The 22,468-nt window shown below is 41.4% G+C and overlaps 1 protein-coding gene across 15 annotated transcripts in view; it reads right to left on the reverse strand.

Annotated features, from left to right (window-relative positions):
* TMEM232 (transmembrane protein 232) overlaps positions 1-22,468 on the reverse strand; it is a 346,237-nt gene that overhangs the window by 138,046 nt on the left and 185,723 nt on the right. For 2 of the 15 annotated variants that reach the window (XR_009495390.1, XR_009495391.1), the window contains exon 14: positions 10,516-10,549. The exons of the other annotated variants lie outside the window; for them this stretch is intronic. The gene's annotated coding sequence lies outside the window, so the exon portion shown is untranslated. The remainder of the gene's footprint in view (positions 1-10,515; positions 10,550-22,468) is intronic. 15 annotated transcript variants of the gene reach the window in all.

Here is a 22,468-nt window from a genome sequence, read left to right on the forward strand (position 1 = left end):
AAAGTTAATTTTAAATAATTTTAAGGTACTTATTGGAGAAGGAAATGGCAGTCCACTCCAGTATTCTTGGCTGGAAAATTCCATGGACAGAGGAGCCTGGCGGGCTATAGCCATGGGGTCGCAAGCGTTGAACACAACTTAGCGACTAAACCACTGCCAAGACACTTATAAAAATCAATATAGAAACGTTAAGATAATTATTACAGCTCAGTTCAGTCACTCGGTCGGGTCACTCTCTGTGACCCCATGGACTGCAGCACGCCAGGCCTCCCCATCCATCACCAACTCCTGGAGTTTACCCAGACTCATGTCCATCGAGTCGGTGATGCCATCCAACCATCTCATCCTCTGTCACCCCCTTCTCCTCTTGCCCTCAATCTTTCCCAGCATCAGCGTCTTTTCAAATGAGTCAGCTATTCACATCAAGTGGCCAAAGTATTGGAGTTTCAGCTTCAACATCTGTCTTTCCAATGAATATTCAAGACTGATCTCCTTTAGGATGGACTGGTTGGATCTCCTTCCAGTCCAAGGGACTGTCAAGAGTCTTCTCCAACACCAGAGTTCAAAAGCATCAATTCTTCGGTGCTCAGCTTTCTTTGTAGTTCAACTCTCACATCCATACATGACACTGGAGAAACCATAGCTTTGTCTAGACAGACCTTTGTTGGCAAAGTAATGTCTCTGCTTTTTAATATGCTGTCTAGGTTGGTCATAGCTTTTCTTCCAAGAAGCAAGCATCTTTTAATTTCATGGCTGCAGTCACCATCTGCAGTGATTTGGGAGCCCAAGAAAAAAAGTCTGTCACTGTTTCCACTGTTTCCCCATCTATTTGCCATGAAGTGATAGAACTGGATGCCATGATCTTAGTTTTCTGAGTGTTGAGCTGTAAGCCAGCTTTTTCACTCTCCAAGTCTTTCACTTTCAGCAAGAGGCTCTTTAGTTCTTCTTCTCTTTCTGCCTTAAGGGTGGTGTCATCTGCATATCAAGGTTATTCTAAAATAATTATTTAGAAAAACTAAAATTATGTGAACATTATACAATCTATGATCGATTTTGCTGTGAATCTAAAACTTTTCTAAAAATGTATTATGAAAAAAATTAATAGCATGACCCAGAATCTAAATAATCAGTTTACTCCTAACAAAAATATGGGAGGAGTGTTTGGAGAGGAAAAAAATTAAAATAATTTAATTTTTAAATTATATTAAGTTACAAATAAGATAGGTAATAGGTATTTAAAACAGCTATTATTTATTGAGCATTTATTATATAGCAGGAACTATTTTAAATACTTAAACTTCTTAAGTAGTAACCTGTTTTAAATGTTCTTCAAAAAAATTAAAGGAAAAGGTTTTAAACACTATAAAACTAAAAAAGCACTTAAACAATTTGGCTTAAAAAATTAAGAAAATAATAAGTAAAAGATCATATTTGATTCTCCTAAAGAAAAAAAATATGCAGGTTACTAAGTTTTTCTGTCTCTCTCACGTATAAATATTATTATATTTTTTGTGTTATTTCCTCCTATTAATTTGTCTAATGTCATTTAATCCTTAGGCCAGCCAGAAGAACCTGGAATGGAAGAGGAAAATTTTTTTCTTTCCCCAGCTGGTGATGAGGATGGGATCAAGTTTACTGCTTGGACAGCACCTACCCCAAGCCTGCTGCTGTTAAAAGATCCTGGGACCTCTGACAAAAGCAGAAGGTGAGAATTCTTATCAAATCCATCTCCAGGACCTCTGCCTGCAGGGTACGTTGAAAACAAGATGACAGGAGTTCTTCTTCCCTTTTCTCAGTTTAGGTTGGCAGGAGAAAAGGTTTGTGGGGCTAGCTCCTAGAGTAAGCAACTCTTGGGGAATTTGGTGGCGCACTCTTGGTCTGTTGCTCTTTTACTTCTCAGAAATGGTTCTTACTTTTCTTGTCTCTATCTATTGTGTCATTTGTTGTAGAAGGAAATTCTACAGGGTAAGATGCATGCACAGGTTTAAAAGCCTGTTGTCTGTGCCAACCCCACAGGCTGGTGAGTTTGTGGGGGTCAGATACCAGTTTGCTGTGGTTAGCATAGCATGAGGTACAAAGTTTTTCCTAAGGGATATGCTGGAAGCCACAATCACACCATCAGTGGGCGCAGATGAAGGATTTAACAGTCACTGGAGCACTTGCCACCTTAAAAAGGCACCCATGAAAGGACAGAGTGGTCACAGAACACGGTAGATCACACTAGGTCACTCACCAACCTCAAAATTCCATGCCATGAGGTACTCTATAAAACAACACACAAGCATCAACCTCACAGCACAACCCTCTTAGGTATTCATTTAGCTGAAAGGAACCCAGAGTCGGGGTAGTTTGTCATAAGGGAATAAATCCTTAAGGGGGCTTTTCTGTCTTAGTCTTCATTGCTTCTGCCCATTCACTGACAACCTTTCTTTCCGAGACCATCACTGGGAGTGAACTCTCTGGATCTGGTGAGGGCTGCACCCTTTGCCTTCTCTTGCAGGGATGCCTTTGGCATCTGATTCATTAGAGTGCTATTAAGGTCCTACTTGTCAATACCCAGATGATGGATCCTTTGAAGTGGAAAAACTTCTAACTTATTGAGGCAAAATTTGAGAGAACTCTCATCCTAAACAATTGTAACCACTTTAACTGGTAGGCAGAAGCCCCAGACAGTTTTAAATTCCAAAACAGCTTCATTGAAGAATGTCGGGAAAGCCTATGAAAAATTAAAAATATGAAGTGTACCTAAGAACAGCAACATAAGGCTGATGTATCTCCTATTGCTCTACTCTATCCTCCTTCATTTGGGTGCTCATTCTAGTAACCTGTTTGGATTTCCTTTAAATTCTGAAGTGACAATTAAACTATTGACTTTGGAAATGGGATCACCATTTCCAAAGAATAGGTTATGTCCTATTCTCTTCATACTGAAGGCCAACCAAGGTGATAATTTTTAAATTTCCTGGATTTAGCTGGCAAGACGATGGAGTAGAAAGATGTGCGCTCACCTCTTCTTACAAAAACACCAAAACCACAAAAGTGGAAGTGAAAGTTGCTCAGTCGTGTCCAACTCTTTGCAATCCCATGGACTGTCCATGGAATTCTCCAGGCTAGAATACTGGAGTGGGTGGCCTTGCCCTTCTCCAGAGGATCTGTCCAACCCAGGGATTGAATCCAAGTCTCCTGCATTGTAGGTGGATTCTTTACCAGCTGAGCCACCAGGGAAGCCCAAGAACACTGGAGTGGGTAGCCTCTCTCTTCTTCAGTGGATTTCCCAACCCAGGAATCGAACCGGGGTCTCCTGCATTGCAGGCAGATTCTTTACCAACTGCACTATCAGGGGAGCCCTCCAAAAACCCAACTTACTGCTAAACAACCATCAAGAGCAGGAGCAGCAAAAAACCATGCTGGACCCACCAGAAAGAGACCCTACATCCAGAGACAAAGAAGAAGCCAAATGAGACAGTCAGAAGGGCACAATCGTGATAAAATCAAATCCTGTACATGTCAGGAGGGCAATGCACAGACTGGAAAATAATTACACCACAGACGTTCTCCCAGTCTGGAGCCCCACATCAGGCTTCCCAGATCGGGGTTCGGAAATGGAGGAGGAGCCTCCAGAGGATCTGGCTTTGAAGACCAGCAAGGTGTGATTGCAGGAATCCCATAGGACTGGGAGAAATGGAAACTCTACTCTTGGAGGGTGCGCACAAGGTCTTGTGCACACCAGAATCCAAGAAAAAAAGCAGGGACCTCATAGGAGCCGAGGGCGGCATTAGAGGGTCTCCTGTGGAGGCAACACGCAGCTGCGGCTCACTGCAGGACAGACTCTGGCAGCAGCAGTTCTGGTGATTACTCTGGTGTGAGCCCTACTGAGATCAGTATTTCCTTGCCGAGACCTAGGCCCATCCAACAGCCTGTAGGCTCCCGTGCTAGGACACCTCAGACCAAACATCCGACAGGGCAGGAACACAGCCCTGCCATCAGCAGGCAGACTACGTAAAGTCTTCCTGAACATGGCCCTGCCCACTGAGGGACAAGACCAGCTCCACCCGCCCGTGGGCAGAAACTCCCATCAGGAAGCCTGCACAAGCCTCTTAGACAGCCTCATCCACCAGAAGGCAGATAGAGGAAGCAGGAACTACAACTTGGCAGCCTGTAGAATAGAAAACATGCTCTCAGAAAGTTAAGACAAAATAAGATGGCAGAGGAGTATGTCTGAGATAAAGGAACAAGATAAAACCCCAGAAGAAAAACTAAGTGAAGTGGAGACTGGCAATCTACTGGAAAACGAATTCAGAGTAATGATGGTAAGGATGATCCTGAGTCTTGGAAAATAGAGGCAAGGATCAAGAAGAGGCAAGAAATGTTTAACAAAGGACTGGAAGAAATAAAGAACAGAGATGAAAAATACAGTAACTGAAATGAAAAATACATTAGATGGAATCAGTAGCAAAGTAACTGAGGCAGAAAAACAGATAAGTTAACTGAAAGACAGAACAGTGAAAATCACTGCTGTGGAACAGAATAAAGAATCAAAAGAATACATTTGAATCAGTTCTAATGAGGTGGATGAAACTGGAGCCTATTACACAGAGTGAAGTAAGCCAGAAGGAAAAACACCAATACAGTATACTAACGCATATATATGGAATTTAGAAAGATGGTAACAATAACCCTGTGTACGAGACAGCAAAAGAGACAATGATGTATAGAACAGTCTTATGGACTCTGTGGGAGAGGGAGAGGGTGGGAAGATTTGGGAGAATGACATTGAAACATGTAAAATATCATGTATGAAACGAGATGCCAGTCCAGGTTCGATGCACGATACTGGATGCTTGGGGCTAGAGCACTGGGAGGACCCAGAGGGATGGTATGGGGAGGGAGGAGGGAGGATGGTTCAGGATGGGGAACACATGTATACCTGTGGCGGATTCATTTTGATATTTGGCAAAACTGATACAATTATGTAAAGTTTAAAAATAAAAATTAAAAGAAAAAAATTTTTTAAAAAAGAATCAAAAGAAATGAAGACAGTCTAAGATACTTCTGGGACAACATAAAGTATGCCAACATTCCAATAACAGGAGTCCCAGAAGGAGAAGAGAGAGAGAGGAGAGAGAGAGAGAAAGGACCTGAAAAAATATTTGAAAAGGTAATAGCTAAAAACTTCCCTAACATGAGGAAGGACATGGTCACTCAACTCCTGCAGGTGCTGGATATAAATAAACCCACGGATGAACACACCCAAACACACAGGAGTCAAACTAACAAAAATTAAAAAAAACACATTAAAAGCAGCAAGGGAAAAGAAACAAATAATATACAAGGGCACTCCCATAAGGTTATCAGGTGATTTTTTCAGCATAAATTCTGCAGGCCAGAAGGGAGTGGCACAATATACTTCAAGTGATGAAAGGGAAGAACCTACAGCCAGCAATCTTCTACCCAGCAAGATTCTCAGTGAAATTTGACAGAAATCAAAAGCTCAACAGAAAATCAAAAGTTAACAGAATTCAGCATCACCAGACCAGCTTTCAACAAATGCTAAAGGAACATCTCTAGGCAGAAAAGGCCACTACTAGAAAAAAGGAAAATTATGAATGGAAAAGCTTACCTATCAAGACAAACATAAAGGAAATGTAGGAAATCACCTGCATACAAATATGATACCAAAACCAGCAATTGTGAGGACAGCACAAATGCAGGATACTGGAAATGCATTTGAAATTAAAGGGCCAGCAATTAAAACTATTTTTTAATAAGACTAATACGGAGCTTGTTCTTTAACTCAGGAAACTATCAGTCCAAAATGGCATCAAAAAAATAAACGTAATAGTGAGACTTTAGAAGAAATCTCCTTCTGTTTTTGAGAAAAAGGTAAGATCTCATTATCCTAACTTTTTTCCAAGATAACCTAGACATCCTAGTCTAGACATAGGTAAAGAAATAGGTATATATTTATAATATTGTTATTTATAGGTTATATGATGTATACCTAGACACAACAAGAGAATCTACCATCTATCAAGACTATTAAGAGAGTTTAAATATTTTATGGGAAACAATATTAATACAGAGGGATCAATAGTTTGATGCAGTATCTAGCAAGAAGTGCTTTAAGAAATTTATATAATTTCATTGAAGAATGAAAGATCTAGATAAAATAGAGACTTATCATGGAGATCAAAAATATTCTTAATTGATTGACAAACCCATTACAAGTCAAATAAAATTTCCAGCAAGACTATTTGTAACCTAAACAGACATTTCTCCAAAGAAGACATACAGATACCCAACAAACACATAAAAAGATGCTCAACATCACTCAATATTAGAGAAATGCAAATCAAAACTACAATGAGGTATTCTCTCACATCGGTCAGAATGGCCATCATCAATAAGTCTACAAATAATAAATGCTGGAGAGGATGTGGAGAAAGGGGAACCCTCTTCTACTGTTGGTGGAAATGTAAATTAACATAGCCACTATGGATAACAATATGGAGGTTCCTTAAAAAACTAGGAATAAATCATACCATATGATCCAGCAATTCTCCCACCAGACATATACCCTAAGAAAACCAAAATTCAAAGAGACACATGTACCTCATTGTTCACTGCAGCACTATTTACAAATAGCCAGGACATGGAAACAACCTAGATGTCCATCAACAGACGAATGGATAAAGAAGATGTCGTATGTGTATACAATGGGATATTACCCAGCCATAAAAAGGAACAAATTTGAGTGAGTTGAACTGAGGTGGGTGAGCTAGAGCCTGTGATATAGAGTGAAGTAAGTCAGAAAGAGAAAAATAAATACTGCATATCAACACCTATATATGGAATCTAGAAAAATGCTGCTGATGAATGTATTTTCAGGGCAGGACTAGAGATTGAAATGTAGGCAACAGACCTGCAGACACAGGGGTGGCAGGAGAAGGCAGGGTGGATCGAGGGAGCAGCATCAGCATACACACACCGCTACGTGTAAAGCAGTGGCCAGCGGGGAGGGAAGCCTCTGCACAATGCAGGGAGCCAGCCTGGTGCTCTGTGAGATGGGAGTGGGGAGGCATGGGGGGAGGCTCGAGAGGGAGGCGGTGTGCACACTCATGGCTGATTCATGTTTGTGCACAGCAGGAACCAACACGGCATTGTAAAGCAATTATCCTCCAGTCTCAAAAATAGACTATTTGTAGGACTGGACAAATTGATCCTAAGATCCATGAAAGAAGTGAAGAATCAAGAAAAGGTAAAATGTTCTACAAGAAAAACTAGAGAAGAGGATTTGTCCTATATACTCAAAGACTCATTACTAAGCTATTAGTATGATCGTTAAAGCAGTGAGTGTTTCAGAAAGAAACAAAAACAAAGCACTAAATAGATAAACAAACCATATGTGTATGGTGTATGACAGACACAAATCTGTTGCAAAAGAGTAGACTATTCAATAAAACGAGGCCAAGATGATTTGCATTCCATAAGGAAAAATGATGAAAATAGATCCCTTATACTGTGCACAAAAATAAAATATTCCAGATGGGTTAAAGACCAAAATGTGAAAAACAAAACTGTGAACATTTCTCAAGAAGATATGGGAGAATATTCTTAGGATATCAAGATAGGGAGGGATTTTTTGAATAAGATACAAAAATGCAGAATTATAAATTGAATTGAATTATAAATTATAAGCTGAATACACTAAACTTAGAAAATTTAATACATGAAAAGATATTCTAAAAACATTACCAAAAAATGTATATTTTTGTGAACTATCCGAGCAACATTTAAATTTAAAAATTGCATTAATGAAAAAAATTTCAAACAACAGTAGAAAAATGACACAGGCTATGGTCATGTTTTTCACTGAAGAGGATTCCAAGTAGCCAATCAACCTATTAAGAGCTGCACAACTGAAGGAATAGCAGGAGAATGCAAAGCAGAGCAACACTGGGACACCATTCATCACATTGGTGGTGAAATTTAAATCTCTTTTACTTAGGTTTTGGCAAAAATTTGGATTAGCACGAATTCTTACACACCGTTCTGTAAATTATACAATCACTTTGGAGAATAATTTGGCAATAGCTGGCAAGGCTTAATAAAGCACGCTTGTGAAAGTGTTGGTTGCTTGGTCATGCCCAATTCTTTGCGACCCCATGGACTGTAGCCCACCAGGCTACCGTGTCCATGGAATTCTCCAGGCATGAATATGGGAGTGGGTAGCCTTTCCTTCTCCAGGGAACCTTCCCAACCCAGTGATCGAACCCCGGTCTCTTGCATTGCAGGCAGATTCTTTACCATCTGGGCCTCCAGGGAAGCTTCCTTCCCCGGGTGGCAGAAGCCAAAGGACCCTGGTGGGCTCTAATCCATGGAGTCACAAAGAGTCGGACACAGCTGAAAAAGCCACACTTGTGTGACTCAACAACTCCTCTTCTACCTGTGCTCTTACTCAGGGAAGCTCTGACTCATGTTCCCAGAAAGCGTGAGCTAGAAAATTCATCCTAACTTTAGTTGGAGTTGAAAAATAAAAAAGTTGGAATTACCTAAATATTCATTTTTAACAGAAGAGATGATCTAAGGTTTAGTCACACATCTGTATACTAGACAGCGGTTAAAATGAATGAACTAGATCTATGAACAACAGCATGCTGCTGCTGCTGCTGCTGCTAAGTCGCTTCAGTCGTGTTCGACTCTGTGCGACCCCATAGACGGCAGCCCACCAGGCTCTGCTGTCCCTGGGATTCTCCAGGCAAGAACACTGGAGTGGGTTGCCATTTCTTTCTCCAATGCATGAAAATGAAAAGTGAAAGTTAAGTCGTTCAGTCATGTCCAACTCTTAGCGACACCATGGACTGCAGCCCACCAGACTCCTCTGTCCACGGGAGTTTCCAGGCAAGAGTGCTGGAGTGGGCGCCACTGCCTTCTCCAACAGCGTAGGTAGGTCTAAAGTTTATAATGTTAGGGAAAAAAATTCCCATGTTAGTGAATTTCAAAAACACAATATTGAGTAAAAAAGCATATTGAAAATACATAGACATATTAGAAAAATTTAATAAAAATTTAAAGCCCTACAGAAAGGAAGTAGATTGCTTATTGACATCTAGGATAAGTAATAGACACTTGGACATGAATAATGCCCTGAAACAGAATAGTGATTAGTTCTGAAGAAAAACGGAAGGTAAATAGATGGAGAATGTACTTGCAACTTTACATTTTGTTAAAGAGAAAGAAATAATATGAACAAAGAGAATAAAATGCAGAAAGAGCTCAGGTGTCCTCAAGCTGGGCACACTCGTGCGTGTATTCTATTATCATTGATACTTAGTTCATGTTTGGCAATTTTTTTTACATATATATTTTTTACTCTTTCAATAGGCTGCTTTATTTCATTAAATCAATTTTACTTTTCTCTTTTTAAATTGAAGTTGGTTTATAATGTTAATTTCTGCTATACAGCAAAATGATTCAGTTATCCGTATATATACTTTTTAATATTCTTTTCCATTCTGGCTTATCTCAGGATATTGAATATAGTTCCTTGTGCTATACAGTAGGGCCTTGTTGCAATGCTTTAATTACATTTAGATTTAAGATTTAAATATATTAATAAATATAATTGTATAAAGGTAAAAAGAGCCTTCTAATTTTGATACCAAAGGCAGAGAAAAATGCAGGGTAATGATGACTCGTTTGACTAGAGAAAAACTGAAAATTAACTGTATGGCTAATACAACAAGAAAGACATTTAAATATACAGTTGATCCTTGAACAGCTCAGGTCTGAACCGCACGCACCCACTTATACACGGGCTTCTTTCAGCAGCAAATCCTACAGTGCTGCATGGTGACGCAGGGAGTTGGATCCTTGCGTGTGGGACCGAGCATATGGGGAAATCGTACACAGGGAAGGCTGACTATAAGTTACACAGAATGTTTGACTTCAAGGGGGGTCAGTGTTCCTACCCCCCTCACCCCCCTCATTGTTCAAGGGTCAGATGTAAATGTTTATCAGAGGAATATAATATCAACATATGGGACAGTTTAGAATTTTTAACATATCGAAAGAATTGTGAATCATTAGAAAAAGATATATAAATAGACTATCTTTTTAAAAATGGCCAAAAGACAGGAGGCTGTGGCCAGTAAATTAGAAAATGAAAATGTCATCATGCAAATCAATTAGCAAAAACGTCACACTTGCAGCTCCATAGTAATCAGAGATACGCAAATTTCAGCAATCATTATGCCATGCTTTGTACTTTAATTTTGGAAAACAAGTTAATAACACTGTGCATTAAAAGTTAATAATGCAGAGAGTGTGGGGAATGGCACATGATTTACTACTGGTGGGAAGGACAAACTGGTTAAAGATTTCTGAATGGTGGTTTGGAAGTACTTAACAACTATTAAAATACACGCCCTCTGGGAACCCTCCTACACTGTTGGCGGGAATGTAAACTGATGCAACCACTATGGAGGTTCCTTAAAATAATAAAAATAGAATTACCATGTAATCCAGCAATTCCATTCCTGGGCATATCCTGGAAAAAGATAAAAACTCTAATTTGAAAAGATACATACATCCCAGTGTTCATAGCAGCACTGTTTGCAATAGCTAAGATATGAAAGCAACCTTAATGTCCATCGATGGATGAATGGACAAAAAGATTCAGCTTATATATACAATTATACAACATGCATACATTACCCAGACATAAGGTGGAAGGAAATAATGCCATTTGCAGCAACATGGATTCATACCAAGTGACGGGAGTCAGATACAAATATCATATAATCTATATGTGGAATCGAAGATCATGGCATCCAGTCCCATCACTTCATGGGAAATAGATGGGGAAACAGTGGAAACAGTGTCAGACTTTATTTTTCTGGGCTCCAAAATCACTGCAGATGATGACTGCAGCCATGAAATTAAAAGACGCTTACTCCTTGGAAGGAAAGTTATGACCAACCTAGATAGAATATTCAAAAGCAGAGACATTACTTTGCCAACAAACGTTCGTCTAGTCAAGGCTATGGTTTTTCCTGTGGTCATGTATGGATGTGAGAGTTGGACTGTGAAGAAGGCTCAGCGCCGAAGAATTGATGCTTTTGAACTGTGGTGTTGGAGAAGACTCTTGAGAGTCCCTTGGACTGCAAGGAGATCCAACCAGTCCATTCTGAAGGAGATCAGCCCTGGGATTTCTTTGGAAGGAATGATGCTAAAGCTGAAACTCCAGTACTTTGGCCACCTCATGCGAAGAGTTGACTCATTGGAAAAGACTGATGCTGGGAGGGATTGGGAGCAAGAGGAGAAGGGGATGACAGAGGATGAGATGGATGGATGGCATCACTGACTCGATGGACGTGAGTCTGGGTGAACTCTGGGAGTTGGTGACGGACAGGGAGGCCTGATGTGCTGCGATTCATGGGGTGGCAAAGAGTCGGACACGACTGAGCGACTGATCTGATCTGATATGTGGAGTCTAAAATATGATACAAATGAACTTATTTACAAGACAGAGAAAGACTCACAGGCAGAGAAAACAAGTTTATGGTTACCAAAGGAGGAAGGAGGGAGGGGAAATTGGGAGCTTGAGATGAACAGATGCAGTCTACTGGTAAACAAGAATCTGACTGTACAGCACAGAACTCTATGCTCAGTATCTTGTAATAACCTATAATGGGAAAGAATCTGAAAAAGAATATATATAAAATGGATTCACTTGGCAATAAACCTGAAACACTGTAAATCAACTATACTTCATTAAATTCTTCTTAACTGTGCATCTTTGTGACCACAAGTCCGTGCTTATTACACTCTTGTTCTAAGTAATAAAGAAAGACTCTCACTACTTATTCATTATAAGGATATAACTTCAGCAAACACTAATTTAAACATGTATGAATTTAACAAAATATAAATGGCCAGCAAGAGGGAAATAGTCAAATGAAATGAGTAACTAATCAAGGGTTTTTTGAAGTAATTACAAATAATGCTGCAGAAAAAAAATACTTGATCATGATATGCTGCTAAGTCACCTCAGTCGTGTCCGACTCTGTGCGACCCCATAGACGGCAGCCCACCAGGCTCCCCCGTCCCTGGGATTCCTCAGGCAAGAACACTGGAGTGGGTTGCCATTTCCTTCTCCAATGCAGGAAAGTGAAAAGTGAAAGTGAAGTCGCTCAGTCCTGTCCGACCCTCAGTGACCCCATGGACTGCAGCCTTCCAGGCGCCTCCTTCCATGGGATTTTCCAGGCAAGAGTACTGGAGTGGAGTGCCATTGCCTTCTCCAGATCATGGTATATAGATAAATGAAAAATGCACATATACATGCTCAGTCATGTCTGACTCTGCGACCCCATAGACTGTATGTAGCCGACCAAGCTCCTCTGTCCATGGTATTTTCCAGGCAAGAATACTGGAATAGGTTGCCTACTCCAGGGGATCTTCCCCACTCAGGGATCGAACCTGCATTTCTTGCATCTCCTGCATTGGCAGGCTGATTCTTTACCAGTGCACCACCAAGAAGGCAAGCTGTAAAACTCTAAAACAGTGTGTCAAATACAGCCCCACTTTTTATATGTACAGACTTCATGGTGAGTATAATTCATTGTGTATATTTAATAGTGTGTTATATTTGGTTCGTGTGTGGGTATTTGTATACATAATGTTGAAAGAACAGAATTCTGCAGTGTATAAAAAATATATCACTTTAATTCCCTCCAGGCTCTCTTTTCCAACTGGTTTTTAGCTGGATCTAGATCTCTCCGGTATCTTAGATCAGGCCAGGCCAGGCCAGATCTAGTGCTTTATGATCACTTTAGAAAAAATATTTCTTCAGTCACTTTAGTTTTAGCTTCAGTTATTAAAATAGTCAAATTTAATGGGCAAACTTCATTAGATCACTATTGCTTAGCTTGGAAGCCGCTAAGGATGGTGGGCACAAATGACTTCTTTCTCTCCAGAAGCCTTCGCTTGCTGACCCTGGCTCCCTCCCAGGGTGGGCGGACGGAAGTAGCGGAAGTGGGAGAGGAGGGGAAGGTCAGAACGATTGCTGTTGCCGAGCTACCCTGCCGCGGCACAGCTGCCCTCGGAGCCTGTCCGACTCTTTGCGACCCCGTGGACTGTAGCCCGCCAGGCTCCTCCGTCCATGGGATTCTCCAGGCAGGAACCCTGGAGTGAGGAGCCATGCCCTCCTCCAGAGAATCTTCCTGACCCAAGGATCGAACCCCGGACTCCCGCGTTGCAGGCGGTGCTTTCACTGTCTGAGCCGGCAGGGACGCTCCCTCGGAGCCACAGGCCTTAAACGTGCTTCCTGGAGATCCTCAGAGGGCAGGACCTCCGCGTGGCTCCTCTAGCTCCCGAGACCATCGCTGCGCCGCTCAGCCGCTGCCTTCCTGCCGTCCTGCCCGCTGAACGCCTCACTCCTGGACGGCCCTTCTCTCGACCCTGAAAAACACTGTGTGTCCTCCCGGCCTGACGCCTTTCACAAAGTGCCGAGAACGCTAAATGAGCCCCCTGCCCTGCCCTCGCGGTGACGCCAGAGCGGACTCTCCCGAGAGGGCGGACACAGACCGCAGCCTCCTCCAAAGGCGTCGCGCCCCCCGAACCCCTCGTGGCTGCTGTTCAGTCACTACGTCGTCCGACTCTGTGCGACCCCGCGGACTGTAGCCCTCCAGGCTCCTCTGCCCATGGGACTTCCCGGGGAAGAACACTGAGTGGGTTGCCATGCCCTCCTCCAGGGGACCTTCCTGACCCCCCGGGACCGAACTGGCATCTCCTGCACTGCAGGCGGATTCTTTACCGCTGAGCCACCGGGGAAGTCCAGTCGTTGGCGACTAGTAATCAACCTTCCCTTTAGCTAGTTCTCAAGAAGCCCTGCATAGTAGTTCATTTCAGCATGTACATCCTTTTGGAGCCTTGCTGAATCTGAGATAGACTTACCTTCATATTTATATGGATTTAATATACACACATATTTAAATATACCTAAATGTTAGCAGGCTTATTTTACAAATGTTGTTGGCAGTTATCACCAGGAAGCAAAATTAGGACTGTTGCTTGGATATTTAAAATTTTTCTTGTTAAGCTGAAGATATAGGTATTTCTTGGTGATGGGTAAAACAATCCTAAAGAAGGAGAAATTTATGTTCAGAGAACTACGGTGCAGAAAGTGAATAATATAAACACACCTCCTGGCTTGCACACCCAACTACTGAGAATTTACAGTCTATTTGGAACTAAGTATACGTCAAATGTTCATAGCTCTTCCTTTGCCTCTGAAACTCAGATAGGAAACAAGATAGATGTTTAATGAGAAAGAATGTGCAAAACTCCACCTGGATTTCAAGACAGTATAATTTTATTTCCTTTCTATTTTCTGCTCAATGGTTTTGGCTGGTCGCCATGTAATAAAATCTTTCTTAAATCTGTTTGGCAGTCATATTTTAAGATCTAGTTTTATGTACACTAAAGAATAATATTTCTAAGGTGTCTCTTGTCATAATCGAGAGTATTTCTCATTAGCAATAATCTCAGGTATAAAATATCTAAATCACAGCTCTAAATGTACAAGTGACTTGCAAATTATTTCGTCCGTCCATCCATCCAACTATCACTTCCTTAATATTTATCGAGTGCCTAGGCCCTGTGGTAGGTTTGAGGTGTAATACATACTTATATGAAACATGGTATCTTTTCTCGAGAAACTTATTCCTCGTAGGAAAGATAAGAACTAGCATAGAAGGCATTCAGTTCTCACAGAAATACTTCGTCAACGTACTATCACACCACGATGATGCACTTGGGGCTGTGGACAAAGCTTCCGAAGAATAAAGATGACAGAGTCCTCTCGACACAAACTCTTTTTTTCCATGCTTTTTAAAAGCTCATATATTATTACGGTTTTCTAGCTTCAGTTTTCTTTTTATGTGTAATACTAAAATTCAAGAGAAATCTTATTAATATGTGTTATGAACCAAACTGTGTCCCCCACATTCATATACTGCAGCCCTAAGCCACAGCAACTCACAATGTGACTGTATTTGGAGATAGAGCCTTGAAGAGGTAAATAAGATGAAAAAGAGGTCACATAAAGTGAAAGTCACTCAGTCATGTCTGACTCTTTGCGACCCCGTGGACTATACAGCCCATGGAATTCTCCAGGTCAGAATACTGGAGTGAGTAGCCTATCCGCTTCTCCAGGGGATCTTCCCAACCCAGGGATCAAACCCAGGTCTCCTGCATTGCAGGCTGATTCTTTATCAGCTGAGGTACCAGGGAAGCCCAGAGGTCACATGGATGAGCCCTAATCCAATCCGAAAAAATTCCAACACACTAAGAGACATCAGACATAGAAGCCCACGTGAGGTCATAGTAAGAAGGCAGCAGCCTACAAGCCACGGAGAAGACACGCCTTGCTGAGCTCTTCATCGTGGCCCTGAAGTCTCTGGAACTGCCCCCTCCCAATCTGTGGTCTTTTGTGATAGCAGCCCTATGTGGTATGTGATCATAAAAAATAGACTTCATAATAAAATGACCATAAAAAGCAGATTTGTGATTAACATAGAAGAAATATGGTTGTGATGATTCCCGATCTTTTCACACAAAGAACTGAGAGTGGATGGCCTGTGATGCAGTGAAAAGCCTCATGACAAGGGTATGACAAGGGTCATGAAAGAGTGTCTTGGGCTTCCCTGGTGGCTCAGTGGGAAAGAATCCGCCTGCGGTGCAGGAGACATAGACAGGTTGGATCCCGGATCTGGGAAGATCCCTCATGCCGCAGAGCAGCTAAGCCTGTGCACAACGACTGAGCCGGTGTTCCAGAGCCCAGGAGCTCAGCTACGGAAGGCCCTGCGCCTGGGGCCCGTGCTCTGTAAAAGAGAAGCCGCATTGTGAGAAGCCTGAGCACTGCAGCTAGAGAGGAGGCCCTGCTCATTGCAGCTGGAGAAAGCCCGCGCACAAAACCGAAGACCCGGGGCAACCAAACGTAAATAAGTAAATAAATGAATAAATGTTTGAAATGCTAAAAAAAAAAAGAGAGTATCTCAACTCCGTGAGCATTTTCCAGATGTCACTCTTATCCCACTTTGGCCATGTTGATATTTTTCCTTAATGGCCTTTCCTTCTATGGGCTAGATGATTTGCATTTTTATGAAAAAGAATAGCTTTTAGCTTTTTAAGTTACCTTGCTTGCTGTATTTTGAAGATGAAGCTTTTAATTTTCAGATTTGTGGGCCTTATACCACCAAGAGACAGACAATGGGAACATAGATGGCCTTCACTTCAGTTCAGTTCATTCGCTCAGTTGTGTCCGACTCTTTATGACCCCACGGACTGTAGCATCAGAGAAGGCGATGGCACCCCACTCCAGTACTCTTGCCTGGAAAATCCCATGGACGGAGGAGCCTGGTAGGCTGCAGTCCATGGGGTCGCTAAGAGTCGGGCACGACTGAGCCACTTCCCTTTCACTTTTCACTTCCATGCATTGGAGAAGGAAATGGCAACCCCCTCCAGTGTTCTTGCCTGGAGGATCCCAGGGACTGGGGAGCCTGGTGAGATGCCGTCTATGGGGTCGCACAGAGTCAGACACAGCTGAAGCGACTTAGCAGCAGCAGCAGCAGCAGCAGGACTGTAGCACACCAGGATTCCCTGTCCATCACCAACTCCAGGAGCTTACTCAGACTCATGTCCTTTGAGTTGGTGATACCATCCAACCACCTCATCCTCTGTCATCCCCTTCTCTTCCTGCCTTCAATCTTTCCCAGCATCAGGGTCTTTTCAAATGACTCAGTTCTTCCCATCAGGTGACCAAAGTATTGGAGTTTCAGCTTCAGCATCAGTCCTTCCAATGAATATTGAGGACTGATTTCCTTTAGGATGGACTGGTTGGATCTCCTTGCAGTCCAAGGGACTCTCAAAAGTCTTCTCCAACACCACAGTTCAAAAGCATCAATCCTTCTGCACTCAGCTTTCTTTATAGTCCAACTCTCACATTTATACACGACTACTGGAAAAACCATAGTCTTGACTAGATGGGCCTTAGATGGCAAAATAATGTCTCTGCTTTGTAATATGCTGTCTAGGTTGGTCATAGTTTTTCTTCCAAGAAGGAAGCGTCTTTTAATTTCATGGCTGCAGTCACCATCTGCAGTGATTTTGGAGTTCAAAAAAATAAAGTCTCTCACTGTTCCCGCTGTTTCCCACTTATTTGCCACAGTCTTGTCTGAGTCTGTTCAACCCTAAGGACTGTAGCCTGTCAGGCTCCTCTGTCCATGGGATTCTCCAGACAAAAATACTAGAGCAGGTTGCCATGCCTTCCTTCATGGGCTCTTCCTGACCCAGGGATTGAATCTTGGTCTCCTGCATTGCAGGCAGATTCTTTACCACTAAACCACCAGAGAAGTCCCATAGATGGCCTCAGAAATACAAAATGGACTTATGTTAAGATAGTCAATAAACATAAAAAGGTAAGTGAAATCAGATCTACCTTTGAGAACAGTAAATTAACTGCAATGGTTTGGGTTCATTTAAAAAACTGGAAAAGGTTCTCAAAGCAAACTTGAGGCCTCTTTCAGATGTAAGGAACAAATATTTCTATATGGAATATAATATTCTAAACACAGTCAATGGAATAGATCCAACTATTTTGTCATTATGTATTTTCAAAGAGAAGAAACAAGAAATTAGTTTTCATTTTCCATTGGGAATAATGCTTGGTTTGGCTTAGATGGTTAAGCTTCCATAAGAACCTTTAACCTATCCTGCACAATGGGCCTTTGATGTATTATATAGCAGTACTTAGAAATATAGAATGGTACTATTTTCTAAAGACGTCAGCTGTTTTGCGGTAATCATTATTCAAAGTAACAAAGCTAGTTTTGTAAATGACTTAGTAAAGCATTCTGAGCAGAAATTCAAATTTCGATGTGTCATTGTGATTTTTTTGCTCAAATAATTTTATTTAATTACTATGTTTTACTTGTCAGCAAATTGAAATGTGGAACTATGCTATTAACATGATTATTACACAAACCTTTTTTGAGTATGTCAATCATACTGTCCCTCTTTTGTTATATTAACTATTACTTTCTTAGGGAAAACCAATCTCCAGCTAGTCAGAAATTTCTATTACCCCTGAACCTGAAAGTTGTTTCCTAAAACATTTATATTTTCTTTGATAAATTGCCTTCAAGGATACAACAATTTCATAATGATGATAAACCACTGTCAATTTACAACATCAACATACATCAAGTGAACTGATTAAATCTACACGCTCATTTTATATAATAGAAATACAGTCACTGCAATAAAACACTGTCATGGGATTAATGTCTTCTACTCTGAAAATGTAAGTCTTGCCTTTGGCTTGGTATTTTATGAAGCAGCAGGAGACCATTATCCTGTGACAACATTTTATTTCATTGACATCTCAAATATATTCTTAATATCCTTTATATTTATGTTCAGTTTAAAATGAGAGGATTAGACTAGGTATTATTATCCTGGAAAGGCATTCATTATTATATTCTGAATAGCATTACCATGTGACAAGTCTCAGCCATAAGATTCTCTTGGCAAGCATTGCATCTTTTATCCTTACGTATTCAAAGCAAAGCTGACTATATTCCATGCTATGAATTTTTCCCGTGTTAATCATCAGTATTCACCCACCTTTGCTGCTATATGGTACTCAAATTATGGAAATCAATCTGATCAATAAAATGTTCAGTTCAGTATCTCAGTCATGTCCAGTTCTTTGTGACCCCAAGGACTGCAGCACGCCAGGCCTCCCTGTCCATCACCAACTCCGAGAGTTTACCCAAACTCATATCCATTAAGTTGGTGATGACATCCAACCATCTCATCATCTGCTGTCTCCTTCTCCTCCTACCTATCTTTCCCAGCATCAGGGTCTTTTCAAATGAGACAGTTCTTCCCCTCACGTGGCCAAAGGATTGGAGTTTCAGCTTCAGCATCAGCCCTTCCTTCAGCATCAGCCCTTCCAATGAATATTCAGGACTGATTTCCTTTAGGATGGACTGGCTGGATCTCCTTGCAGTCCAAGGGACTCTCAAAAGTCTTCTCCAACACCACAGTTCAAAAGCATCAATTCTTTGGTGCTCAGCTTTCTTTATAGTCCAACTCTCACATCCATACATGACTACTGGGAAAACCATAGGTTTGACTAGATGGACCTTTGTTGGCAAAGTAATGTCTCTGCTTTTTAATATGCTGTCTAGGTTGGGCATAGCTTTTCTTCCAGGGGTTGAGTGTCTTTAATTTCACATCTGTATTCACCATCTGCAGTGATTTTGGAGCCCAGAAAAATAAAGTCTGTCACTGTTTCCATTTTTTCCCCATCTATTTGCCATGAAGTGATGGGATTGGATGCCATGATCTTAGTTTTCTGAATGTTGAGTTTTAAGACAACTTTTTCACTCTCCTCTTTTACTTTCATCAAGAGGCTCTTTAGTTTTTCTTTGCTTTCTGCCATAAGGGTGGTGTAATCTGCATGTCTGAGGTTATTGATATTTCTCCCAGCAATCTTGATTCCAGCTTGTGCTTCTTCCAGCCCAGCGTTTCTCATGATGTACTCTGCATATAAGTTAAATAAGCAGGGTGACAATATACAACCTCGATGTATTCCTTTCCTGATTTGGAACCAGTCCATTGTTCCATGTTCAGTTCTAACTGTTGCTTCCTGACCTGCATACAGATTTTTCAGGAGGCAGGTCAAGTGGTCTGGTATGCCCATCTCTTGAAGAATTTTCCACAGTTTGTTGTGATCTACACAGTCAAAGGCTTTGGCATAATCAATAAAGCAGAAGTAAATATTTTTCTGGAACTCTCTTGCTTTTTCGATGATCCAATGGATGTTGGCAATTTGATCTCTGGTTCCTCTGCCTTTTCTAAAACCAGCTTGAACATCTGGAAGTTCATGTTTCATGTTTTGTTGAAGCCTAGCTTGGAGAATTTTGAGCATTATTTTGCCAGCATGTGAGATGAGTGCGATTGTGCAGTCGTTTGAACATTCTTTGCATTGCCTTTCTTTGGGCTTGGAATGAAAATTGACCTTTTCCAGTCCCATGGCCACGGCTGAATTTTCCAAATTTGCTGGCGTATTGAGTGCAGCACTTTCACAGCATCACCTTTTAGTATTTGAAATAGTTCAACTGGAATTCCATCACCTCTACTATCTTTGTTCATAGTGATGCTTCCTAAGGCCCACTTGCCTTCTGTTCCAGGATGTCTGGCTCAAGGTTAGTGATCACACCATCATGATTATTTGGGTCATGATGATCTTTTTTGTATAGTTCTTCTGTATATTCTTGCCACCTCTTCTTAATATCTTCTGCTTCTGTTGCTGCTGCTAAGTTGCTTCAGTCGTGTCTGACTCTGTATGACCCCAGAGACAGCAGCCTACCAGGCTCCCCCTTCCCTGGGATTCTCCAGGAAAGAACACTGGAGTGGGTTGCCATTTTCTTCTCCAATGCATGAAAGTGAAAAGTGAAAGGGAAGTCGCTCAGTCGTGTCCGACTCTTAGCGACCCCATGTACTGCAGCCTTCCAGGCTCCTCAGTTCATGGGATTTTCCAGGCAAGAGTACTGGAGTGGGGTGCCATTGCCTTCTGCTTCTGTTAGGTCCATACAATTTCTTTCCTTTATCGTGCCCATCTTTAGATGAAAAAATCTGAGTTAAATTCCCACATTCCAGTCCATTTTAGTTCACTGATTCCTAAAATGTCAACATTCACTCTTGCAATCTCCTGTTTGACCACTTCCAATTTGCCTTGATTCATGGACCTAACATTCCAGGTTCCTATGCAATATTGCCCTTTACAGCATCGGACCTTGCTTCTATCACCAGTCACATCCACAACTGGGTGCTGTTTTTATTTTGGCTGCATCCCTTCATTCTTCCTGGAGTTATTTCTCCACTGAGCTGCAGTAGCACATTGGGCACTTGCTGACCTGGGGAGCTCATCTTTCACTGTTCCACCTTTTGCCTTTTCATGCTGTTCATGGGGCTCTCAAGGCAGGAATACTGCAGTGGTTTGCCATTCCCTTCTCCAGTGGGCCACATTCTGTCAGACCTCTTCACCATGACCCATCTGTCTTGAGTTCCATCTTGGGTTCCAAATAGGAAAAGGAGTATGTCAAGGCTGTATATTGTCACCCTGCTTATTTAACTTTTATGCAAAGTACATCATGAGAAACTCTGGGCTGGATGAATCACAAGCTGGAGTCAAGATTGCCGGGAGAAATATCAATAACCTCAGATATGCAGATGACACCACCTTTATGGCAGAAAGTGAAGAAGAACTAAAGAGCCTTGATGAAAGTGAAAAAGGAGAGTGAAAAAGTTGGCTTAAAGCTCAACATTCAGAAAACTAAGGTCATGTCATCCAATCCCATCACTTCATGGCAAATAGATGGGGGAACAGTGGAAATAGTGGCTGACTTTATTTTTCTGGGCTCCAAAATAACTGCAGATGGTGACGGCAGCCATGAAATTAAAAGACGGTTACTCCTTGGCAGAAAAGTTATGACCAACCTAGACAGCATATTAAAAAGCAAAGATATTACTTTGCCAACAAAGGTCCATCTAGTCAAGGCTATGGTTTTTCCATAGTCATGTATGGATGTGAGAGTTGGACTTTATAGAAAGCTTAGCACCAAAGAATTGATGCTTTTGAACTGTGGTGTTGGAGAAGACTCTTGAGAGTCCCTTGTACAGCAAGGAGATCCAACTTGTCCATCCTAAAGGAAATCAGTCCTGAGTGTTCATTGGAGGGACTGATGTTGAAGCTGAAACTTCAATACTTTGGCCATCTGTTGCAAAGAGCTGACTCATTTGAAAAGACCCTGATGCTGGGAAAGATTGAAGGTGGGAGGAGAAGGGGACGACAGAGGATGAGATGGTTGGATGGCATCACCGACTCAATAGACATGAGTTTGGGTAAACTCTGGGAGTTGGTGATTTACAGGGAGGCCTGGCGTGCTGCAGTCCATGGGATCATGAAGAGCTGGACGTGACTGAGTGACTGAACTAAACTGAACTGAACGTGATGAAATGTTCCCTGGTATCACTAATTTTCTTGAAGAGATCTTTAGATCTCTAGATCACTAAAATGTTAATGAAATATTAAAAAGAGAAAGTTTTCTGACTTTAAGCCAAAATTATAACCATAAATTCAAATTCTTACTGCACTTTAAAATAGATTCCTTCCTTTCATTTTGAAATCACTGCCCTCAGCACTTTCCCACACTCTGAATTCTAAGGATTTGCCTGTGCACATCAAATACAGAACTATAATAATTACCCTAAAACTCAAACTAAGAGAAATACAACTTCATCTGAAATATGTAGGAGCTGAGGCCACTAATTTGGTTTGGATTATCCAGAAAAATGACTTCGATTCTCTACCATGTTTTGCATGTGTAAATATGGA

Source organism: Bos taurus, chromosome 7, assembly GCF_002263795.3.
Source record: "Bos taurus isolate L1 Dominette 01449 registration number 42190680 breed Hereford chromosome 7, ARS-UCD2.0, whole genome shotgun sequence".
In the NCBI taxonomy this organism is placed as follows: Eukaryota; Metazoa; Chordata; class Mammalia; order Artiodactyla; family Bovidae; genus Bos; species Bos taurus.